Source organism: Cricetulus griseus, chromosome 6, assembly GCF_003668045.3.
Source record: "Cricetulus griseus strain 17A/GY chromosome 6, alternate assembly CriGri-PICRH-1.0, whole genome shotgun sequence".
Classification (NCBI taxonomy): domain Eukaryota; kingdom Metazoa; phylum Chordata; class Mammalia; order Rodentia; family Cricetidae; genus Cricetulus; species Cricetulus griseus.
The window spans coordinates 115,530,961-115,542,673 of NC_048599.1; positions in this window are offsets into that span (position 1 = coordinate 115,530,961).

An 11,713-nucleotide genomic window follows, 5' to 3' on the forward strand; every position below is an offset into this window, starting at 1 on the left:
TGCTGTCTTTGAATTGTTCAGTTGCTAAGGAAAGAGCAAAAGCTTCTAACAGATATTTGATTACAAATGCTGCTGAATTAATCCAGCTTATATATTTTAAAAATGCTTTGACTTCAAAATTTAAATATAAGGGCAGGTTCCTTTGGAAAAGGATTTCTGCTTTTGTTTTCACAGAAAATAAAAAGCTGTAGATTCCTTTCAGACTAACATGGTTTGATGAAACAAGATCCCCTGAAGCAATGGCCAGGTGATCCAACATTGAAGACACCTGGGATGATGCAGTCACAGACCACTACAGTCAGGATTTCTGGATTTTCTTAGGATCCCCATGGCATTTCAGCGACCCCAATCAGCAAGAAGCAGTTTGGAAAGAATGATGCCCACATTCCCAAATATTGTATATGAATGTATATTTTCATTTAAATGGGGTTGTTTATAAATGGTGATGACCAGGGATATTAGCCAGATGGTAAAGACTAATAAATTGACCTTGAGAGTAAATATGTATTTAGAGATATGAGACAGAGAACTGTTAGTCAGATGATTGTATATTTACTTAGATATATTTTAATAGCCAGAAGAGCTGAAGTAAAGCAAAAAGCAAGTACAGAAAATTTTAGAGTTTAAAAGTTTGAACGGATCCTTCCCTCTTGCTATATCAGAGCTGCCCCGGGACTTGGGGAAATGAAGGTGCCACCAAGCATATGAACAGGACAGAAGGAAATAATTTGCTCTTGAACTGGTTAGCAATGTAATAGAGACCAGAGACCTACTGAGGAGCAGCTAGATGAAAAAGAATACACAGGGCAGAGTGATTGGGATGAGTATAAAGTGAGAGTTGCTAAATATCAGGATGGAGAGTCTTCTTTGCCTCCTTCATTTTAAACTGGGAATACAGAGAGACAAAAACCCAGTGGTAAAATTTAGCAGCAGCTAAGAGGCTTGAAAGATTTAGTGAAATCTCTCTCATAGGAGATAAGAAATTTGCAGGTTTCCTCAGATCAGAGAAATGTTCCTTTGTCTGGGAAAGCAACAAGCATGGGTCAGACTAAGGTATAGACACCCTTCAAGTCATGGAGGGCAGCCATAGCAGATCAGGACTCCAATGCAAGCTAATATTAGACAAGCAGTGGATAGAAAGAGATGCTCAGGGATTTCAGACATTTCCTCTATAGGAACATAGAGGTACTCAGAGAAACATAAGCAAGATGTAGACGTTGATACCATTTAAGCAGCTCAAGGAACTAAGAATGGCTTATATTCATTATAAATCAACAGTGATTTTCACCCAGACTCTGATAGGAAATATTGCTGTAGAAGCCTTACCCCTAGGAATTTGGAAGCAGATAGCCAAGGCCTGCCGGTAAGGGGGAGATTATTTGTTATAGAGAGCAGGCAGGGACCTAGGGAGTTATTTCAGAATTTGTCTCCTGGCCATTGTGGACATTATCCAAAAAAGTTAGAAACACAGGTATTGAACCTTTGATTTTGAAACAGCTAGCTAATGAGAATGCTATTACAGCATGCCAGGCCACGCCAATGCCTCACAGGAAGAAGGCCGACATAGACAAGTTTATTAAGATTTGTTTAGATATCAGACCGGCTTACAATCAGGGATTATTGATGGTGGCTGCCTTGCAGGAACTTCAGTTAAAATATGTTATGACTTCAGAGAAAGCAAGGAATAAGGAGAAAGAAAGGCACAAACCCTTCTAGAGGTCGCTTTGGATGTGGTCAAAGAGGACACCAGGTCGGAAATCAGACTTATGCCGGAGATTCAGGACAGAAAGGCAGCCACAGATGACCAACAGCAGGCCAGAGGGCAAAAGGCAGGGAAGCCCAAGGCCAAAGCCTAGGAAGCTCAAAGTATTGACAGCTGCCGCCTCGGCAGACGCCCAGCCAAATGTTTAGAAAATGCTATTAACACAGCCAGTCAGAAACTGTTTTACGACCTTGTGGAAAAAAAGAAAGGCAACGTAGAAAAATTTGGATTTATTCAAATTTTGGATGCTCATAATTCAAGGATTGGCTATAGCTGCTATGTTACAAGAGATTTCAATTAAGGATTTTTCATTTCAACAAACTAATCATAATCTAGGCAAAAAAGAGAGATGAGAGATGTATGTATGTTCTGTGTGTATGGTATGGCCACACCAGTATATATGAAATGTGATTGTGAATGTGTGAATGTTGACAAAAGGAACTGCTTGAATTGCTTTGGATATGATTAAAAGGATACTTGAATTGCTTCAGATAGAGTTAAAAGGTCTTAACTAGAAAAGATTGGCAATTTGAGCCCTCAGAGCCAGTCAGTGAAAAAATAGCAAGCACCTATGGCATTGACTTCAGAGCAAAAGAAATCTATATAGATGATTCTATAGGGTTTAACAAAGGAGAGGTTACAAAAATCCTCCTAAATTTTTATGGTTAAAAAAGAAAATCTAGGTCCAGACTCACCTCACCCTTGTCTGCTCTCCACCTGCTGTCTGAGTGAGTCTGGGAGCTGCTCTGCCTCCAACCTCTCCCATCACCCCCAGCTCGCTTTTGCCTGAGCACCCCCTGGACAAGAGTAGACTTGCTCAGACCTAAAGGCCCACCCGGAGTCCAGACATACCTCACCCTTGTCCACCTATTGCCCTCTGCCCTCCGGTTGCCACTTGAGCCTGGGCCTGCTGCCTGAGCCTGAACCCTCTGCCTGCCACCTGGGAGAGGGAAAGACCCCACCAGCACCCACTGGAAGAAGGGATGGGAAGATGACAGAGTAAGAACACACTCAATAACAGAAAGACCAATATGACACCACCAGAATATAGGGACTCCACACCAGCAAGAACTGAAAAGCCCAATGCAGGGGATGAAGAAGGGATGGACCTTAAAAATTGTCTTATGAAGATAATAGAGACCATTAAAGACAAAATAAGAAAATCCCTTAAAGAAATAGAAGAAAAAACAAGCAAAAAAATAACATGAAATGGAGGAAAAGACAAACCAAAAAATTCAAGAAATAAATCTCTTAAAGAATCTAAAGAAAGCCAAGAAACAACAACCAAACAAGTGAAGGAACAATTCAAACCGTGAACTGTTTGAAAGCACAATTAGAAACAATAAAGAAAACACAGATTTGGGGATGCTGGAAATAGAAAAGCTGGATAAAAGATCAGGAACCACTGATGTAAGCATAACCAATAGAATACAAGAGATGGAAGACTCATTAGAGGATATGCAGTCATCGACCAAAGAAAATCTCAAGTCCAACAAATCCCTAACACAAAATATCCAGGAAATATGGGACACCATGAAAAGACCAAACCTAAGAATAATAGATATAGAAGAAGGTGAAGAAATTCAGCTTAAAGGTACAGAAAACTTATTCAACAAAATCATAGAAGAAAACTTCTCCAACCTAAAGAAGGATATGACTATGAAAGTACAAGAAGCTTACAGAACACCCAATAGATTGGACTGCAAAAAGAAGTCCCCTTGCCACATAATAATCAAAACACCAAACTTACAGAATAAAGAAAAAATATTAAGAGCAGCAAAAGAAAAGGGCCAAATAACATCCAAAGGCAGACCTATCCGAATTACACCCTACTACTCAATGGAAACTTTGAAAGCCAGAAGATCATGGATAGATGTTCTACAAACTCTAAGGAAACATGGATGTCAGCCCAGACTACTGTATCCAGCAAAGCTTTCAATCACTATAGATGGAGAAAACAAGATGTTCCATATCAAAAGCAGATTTAAGCAATACATATCCACAAATCCAGCCCTACAGAAATTAATGGAAGGAAAACTCCAAGGTAATGAACATAACTACACTCAAAAAACCATAGGCAATAGATAATCCCACTTTACCAAACACACTCACATACACATACACACACACACCTCAAAAAAAAAAAAAACCAAAAAACAAGCAAAAAAAAAAAAAAACCTGGAGAAATCCACACACAATAACACCACCACCACCAAATCCAAACAAACAAGAATCAACAATCAATGGTCATTAATATCCCTCAATGTCAATGGCCTTAACTTTCCTATAAAAAGATACAGGCTAACAGATTGGATACAGAGACAGAATCCCTCCTTCTGCTGCATACAAGAAACACATCTCAACTTCAAAGACAGACGGTACCTCTGAATAAAGGGTTGGGAAAAGATTTTCCAATCAAATGGACCCAAGAAACAAGCTGGTGTAGCAATCCTAATATCAAATTAGACTTCAAACTAAAGTCAATCAAAAGAGATGAAGAAGACATTTTATGCTTTTCACAGGAAAAGTCTATCAAGATGAAGTCTCAATCCTGAACATCTATGTCCCAAATACAAAGGCAGCCACATTCATAAAAGAAACATTACTAAAGCTCAAATCACACATAAAACATCACACACTTATAGTAGGAGACTTCAACAACCCTCTATCACCAATAGATAGGACCAATAGATAGGACCACCAGACAGAAACTAAACAGAAACAAAAGAACTAACAGATGTTATGACCCAATTGGGTTTAACAGATATCTATAGAACATTCCACCTGAACACAAAAGAATATACTTCTTCTCAGCACCACATGGAACCTTCTCCAAAACTGACCACATACTCGGCAACATAGCAAACCTACACAGATACAAAAAAATTGGAATAACACCCTGTATCTTATCAGACCACCATGCTTTAAAGTTAGAATTCAACAACAACACAAATTGCAGAGACCCTAAAAACTCACAGAAATTGAATAATGTGCAATTGCAACATTCCTGGGTCAAGGAAGATATAAAGAAATTAAAGACTTCCTGGAATTTAATGAGAATGAAGACACAACATACCCAAACCTATGGGACACTTTGAAAGCAGTGCTAAGAGGAAAGTTCATAGCACTAAATGCCCACATGAAGAAACTGGAGAATAGTCATACTAGAGAATTTACAGTGCAACTGAAAGCTCTAGAACAAAAGGAAGCAAACTCTCTCGGAGGAGTAGATGCCAGGAAATAATCAAACTGAGGGCTGAAATCAATAAAGTAGAACACTACAAAGACTCAATGAAACAGAGTTGGTTCTTTGAGAAAGTCAACAATATAGACAAATCTTTATCCAAACTAACCAAAAGGCAGAGAGAGAGAGCATGCTGATTAACAAAATCAGAAATGAAAAGGGGGACATAACAACAGACTCTGAGGAAATCCAGAGAATCATCAGGTCATACTTTGAAAACCTGAACTCCACAAAATTCGAAAATCTAAATGAAATGGACAATTTTCTGGATAGATATCACTTACCAAAATTAAATTAAGAACAGATAAGCAATTTAAGCAGACCTACAATCCCTACTGAAATAGAAGCAGTCATCAAAAATTTACCAACCAAAATAAGCCCAGGACCAGATAGATTCACTGCAGAATTCTACCAGAAATTCAAAGAAGATCTAATATCAGTACTCCTCAATTTGTTCCACACAATAGCAGCAGAAGGGACATTGCCAACCTCTTTTTATAAGGCTACAATTACCTTGGTACCCAAGCCACAGAAAGACAAAACAAAAAAAGAGAATTACAGGCTAATATCCCTTATGATCATTGATGCAAAAATATTCAACAAAATACTGGCAAATCGAATCCAAAAACACATCAGAGAAATCATCCACCATGATCAAGTTAGCTTTATCCCAGGAATGCAGTGATAGTTCAACATACGAAAATTCATCAATGTAATCCACCATATAACCAAAATGAAAAAGAAAACCACATGATCATCTCGCTAGATGCTGAAAAAGCCTTTGACAAAATCCAACATCCCTTTGTGATAAAGGTCTTGGAGAGATCAGGAATAACAGGAACATATTTAAACATGATAAAAGCAATAAACAGCAAACCAGCAGCCAACATCAAACTAAATGGAGAGATACTCAAGGCAATTCCTCTACAATCAGGAACAAGACAAGGCTGTCCACTCTCTCCATATCTCTTCAATATTGTACTTGAAGTCCTAGCTAGAGCAATAAGACAACAAAAAGGAGATCAAGGGGATACAAACTGGAAAGGAAGAAGTCAAAGTTTCACTGTTCGCAGATGATATGATAGTTTACATAAGTGACCTGAAAAACTCTACCAAGGAACTACAACAGCTGATAAACACCTTCATCAAAGTGGCAGGATACAAGATTAACTAAAAAAAAAATCAGTAGCCCTACTATATAGAGAAGATAAATGTGCTGAGAAAGAAATCAGAGAAACATCACCCTTTACAATAGCAACTAACAACATAAAATATCTTGGGGTAACACTAACCAAAACTGAGAAAGGCCTGTATAGTAAGAACTTTGAGTCTTTAAAGAAAGAAATTAAAGAATATACCAGAAAATGGAAAGATCTCCCATGCTCTTGGATAGGTAGGATCAACATAGTAAAAATTGCAATGCAATTGCCAAAAAGAAATCTACAGATTCAATGCAATTCCCATCAAAATCCCAACACAATTCTTCACAGACCTTGAAAGAACAGTAATCAACTTCATATGGAAAAACAAAAAACCCAGGATAGCCAAAACAACCCTGTACATTAAAGAAACTTCCGGAGGCATCACCAACCCTGACTTCAAGCTCTATTATAGAGCCATAGTCCTGAAAACAGCTTGGTATTGGCACAAAAATAGCCAGGTTGACCAATGGAATCTAATTGAAAACCATGATATTAACCCACACACCTTTGAATGCTTGATTTTTGATAAAGAAGCTAAATTTATACAATGGACAAAAGAAAGCATCTTCAACAAATGGTGCTGCCATAATTGGATTGGGACTTGTAGAAGATTGCAGATTGATCCATATCTATCACCATGCACAAAACTTAAGTCTAAATGGATCAAAGACCTCAACATAATTTCAGCCATGCTGAACCTCCTAGAAGAGAAAAGGTAGGTGGCATCCTTGAACAAATTTGTACAGGAGACTGCTTTCTGAACATAACACCAGTAGCTCAAACATTGAGATTGACAATTAATAAATGAGACCTCCTGAAACTGAGAAGCTTCTGTAAAGCAAAGGATACCAGAGTCAGCAAGACAAAACACCAGCTCACAGAATGGGAAAAGATATTCACCAACCCCACATCTGACAGAGGGATGATCACCAAAATATACAATGAACTCAAGAAGCTTGCCTCCAAAACACCAAACAATGCAATTAAAAGATGTAGTGCAGAACTAAATAGAGAATTCTCAACAGAGAAATCCAAAATGGCTGAAAGACACTTGAGAAAGTGCTCAACATCCTTAGCCATCAGGGAAATGCAACTCAAAACCACTCTGAGATACCATCTTACTCCTGTCAGAATGGCTAAAATCAATAAGACCAAATGACAATCTGTGCTGGAGAGGATGTGGAGAAAGAGGAACTCTCCTCCATTGCTGGTGGGAGTGCAAACTTGTACAACCACTTTGGAAATCAGCATGGCGGTTTCTCAGGAAAATGGGAATGAGTCTACCACAAGATCCAGCAATCCCTCTCTTGGGCATAAAACCAAAGAATGCAAACTCATACAATAAGGACATATGTTCGACTATGTTCATAGCAGCATTATTTGTAATAGCCTGAACCTGGAAACAACCTATATGCCTCTCACCTGAAGAATGGGTAGAGAAAATGTGGTATATTTACACAATGGAGTACTACTCAGCAGAAAAAAAAACAATGGAATCTTGAAATTCTCAGGCAAATGGATGGAACTAGAAGAAACGTTCCTCAGTGAGGTAAGCCAATCACAAAAGATAAACATGGTATGTACTCACTCATTTTTGATTTTTAGACATAGAGCAAAGGATCACTAGCCTGGATCACATTCCATACTGACAGAGGAGCTAGGAAACAAGGAGGACCCCAAGAGAAAATTGCATAGTCCCTTGAAGAAGGGGATGGGGACAAGAACCCCTGACCAAATTGTAGCCCTTCAGGGAGAGGAAGGGGAGTCTATCCAGTTGCTGTTGGAAGCAGAGACAGACACCCATAGCTAAGCACTGAACCACACTACTGGAATTCAGTTGTGGAGAGGGAGGAGGGTTGAGCAAAGGAGCCAAGACAGGGATGGAGAGACCTGTAGAAACAGTGGACCTGACCTACTGATAGAATGGAGAACCTAGTCATAAAGCTGGGGAAGCAGCACTGTACCAAACCAAACCCTCTGAATGTGGGTATCAGCTCGGAGGCCAAGACAGTCTATGGGTCCTCTATCAGCAGAGCCAGTCTTTATCCCTAGAGCACAAATGGACTTTGGAAGCCCATTCCCTATGGAGGGATACTATTGCAGCCTGGATACCACAAGGAGGGTCTAGACCCTCCCCCTAACAATATGATAGACTTTGAAGGTCCTTGGCAAAGGGCCTCACTATCCATGGGGAGGAGTTGGGGGATGGGTTGGGGTGGGTTGTGGTGGGTTGGGTGGGGAACGTGGGAGGATGGAAAGGTGAGGGAATGGGGGGGATGGATATGTAAGTATGAGTAATTAAAAATAATAAAAAATGAAAAGAAAAAGTAAAGAAAATTTAGAGAATAAAATTAATCGCTGCCCTGTTAGACCCCCCACCTGGGAAGGAGTCAATATAGATACAAATTAGGCCGTGTCAGCTAAGATGCAAATGAGGCATTGGCAGCTAATGAGAGCTTTACAGGTTAGATTAGAAAAGACTACTCACAAACTTCAAGTGATTTTCAAAAGTAGTTTGGGACATATATTATAGCCTAAAGAAATTAAGCCTCCAAAATTAGAGATTAGAATGGATAGTTTGCAATCTTTGAGTGATTTTCAGAAGTTGTTGGGAAATATTCAATCCTTTTTAAGGGCATCTACTAATGATTTAAAACCTTTAAGTAAGATTCTAATTCAATTCACCTAGACCGTTAACTAAAGAAGAAAGTTGCCCTGTTTGGTGGGTGACACAAGAGCTCATTCAGACCTTCCTGGCCCATTGGCTGGAGGGAACGCATCAATATATTAACAAAGTTGGTTGCTTTATCTCAGGTACAGAGAGCTCTGCAGTCTCATGACTTTCATAATCAGAATAGCAAAAGAAAGCAATTTGGCTTAACCAGAGAGACTGCTCACCAAATCGTCAAACAATTCGAAGTGTGTCCACAGTATCTCCCTGTGGCTGATTTAGGAGTGAACCCTTGAAGCTTACTTCCTAATCATTTATGACTAGGTAATGGATGTTACTCACATTACAGAATTTGGCAAGTTAAAATATGTGCACATGGCCGTTGATAGGTATTCAGGTTTCTAACCATATAAATAATTGTTTAAAATGTTTTGCTTACATGGGAGTTTCAAAACTGATAAAAAACAGACAATGGATCTAGATATTCTTGTAAGGCATTTCAGCTATTTTGTACTCAATAGAAGATTGATCACAGGGCAGGTGTTCCTTGTAATCCTCGGGAACAAGGAGTTGTGGAGCGTGCTTATAGCTGCTTGAAAATGTAACTTCAAAAGATTAAACAAGGGGGGAAGTAATGTCTCCAGTCTCCACATAATGCCTTAGACAGTGGAGAAGACCTGGTCCTGCCCTAATTTGGGGTCGAGGGCATTTTGTTCTTTCTTGCCGGAAAAGAATAAAGCGAGATAGCTGCCAGAACGTTTGGTGAGATGCATGGAGCAGAGAAAAACCAGACCTGAGACCGTGGGAGCCTGCCCAAGTCAGTTCTAGTGAAACACACTGAACCAGTGTTCCTGACTCTTAATGTCATCGAATCTATAGTTCATGAAAGAAAGGAGGCAGTGGGTTCTAGAGTTCCAGTTTCTCAACAGGCGGGCCCTCTTGCAAGTTGATGGACAAAAAAGAGACTTTGGCACTACTGTTGGGGTGATTGCAGCTATTGCTAATACAGCAGCCATTATATCTAGGATTGCCATCTCACAGTCTGTAACTACAGCCAGCACAGTAGATAAACTGACAGGGGAAGTAACAGAGGCTTTTAACACTCAGAGTCCATAGGTAGGAAGTTTAAATCTTAACCAACAAATTATACTCATTAATTGGCCAATCAAATTATTAGGATAAATGAGACCCTGGTTCCTCCATCCTCTGGAGAGATCATCCTTAGGGGATTGCAGATGGCAGGCTGTTTAGTCAAAGAATGGGCTGGGTCCTTATCTCTGGGCCTTGCAGCCATAGGACTTATTATCATATGCTTCATTTAGTTAAGGCGCCTTAGTGCTAGAGAAGCCTAGGCTCATATTTGTCATTCCAAGACCCAAGAGAATCCTTCAGCTCAACTATGGTTGAGCCTCCAGAAAAATTAGGCAGCCAATGATGGGTGAGACCAAGGGGATGCCAGCCAACCTAAGACAGGAGGGTCTTTCTCCATTGGGTGATGGAGTGATTTCTCCATTAACGGGTGATTTGTCCATTAACGGGTAAGGTTGGCGTCAACGTCCTGGTCACCTAACACAGGCGCTAATTTATATATAAAGAAGGGGGAGATGATGGGTCCCAGCCCCCATGGGGTCTCTGAGTTGCTTGTCAGCCAATAACCACAGGTGCATCCTGGGTCTAGTCCTGGCTTACAGCCCCAGATTCACCCCACTACACCTGGGAAAACATGAGCTCTTACACCTGGGGTTTTCCCACTGTGCTGTAAGTGTATATAAGGCTGTTCTCTTGCTGGAAAACAGCTGACTAATAAAGATGGAAAGACACACATAGCACAAGCGGCCAGACATCTCTGTGTTTAACTAAATCTCCAGGCTTTTGCCCGATACTTGGCCTTAGTCGCGGCATGGATGCCACACTCCACTCTGGTTTCTCTGGTCTCTCTTGTGGATTCTGCTCAGTTGGGAAGTGTACCAGCTAGTTTTATGTCAGTTTGACACAAACTATAGTCTTCAGAGCAAGAGAACTTCAATTGAAAACAATGCCTCTGTAAGGTCAGGCTGTTGGCAAACCTGTAGGGCATTTTTTTAGTTATTGATGGAAGGGGGCCCAACACAATGTGAGTGAAGCTGCCCCTGGGCTGGTGGTCCTGGATGAGTATATATACATATGTGTATATGTATAAAAAAAAAGCAGACTGAGCAAGCCAGGAGGAGCAAGTCAGTAAACAGCACCCCTTCGTGGCATCTGCATCAGCTCCTGCCTCTAGGTTCCTGCCAAATTTGAGTTCCTGCCTTGGTTCCCTCAGTGGACTGTGATTCAGGATATGTAAACCAAATAAACCCTTTCTTCCCCAAGTTGCTTTTGGTCATGGTGTTTCATCATAGCAATAATAACTCTAAGCAGAAGTTGGAATACTGCCGTGACACACCTGACCAGATGGTTTTGAGAGGACTGTGGAAGGACTTTGGAACTTGGGGCCGTGTGCTGGTTTGAATGTACCTGGCCTCCATAAGCTTATAGGGAGTGTTACTATTAACAGGTGTGACCTTGTTGGAGTAGGTTTGGCCTTGTTGGAGGAAGTGTGTCTCTGTGGGGGTGGGCTTTGAGGTCTCCTGTGCTCAAGCTAAACACAGTGCCACATTTTACTTCCTGTTGCCTGTGGCTCAAGATGCAGAACTCTCAAGCTCTTTCTCCAGCACCATGTCTGCCTGCCATGATGATAATGAACTAAACCTCTGAAACTGTAAGTCACCCAAATTAAATATTTTCATTTATAAAAGTTGCTATGGTCAAGGTGTCTCTTCAAAGCAATTGAAACCTTACTTAACTAAGACAGG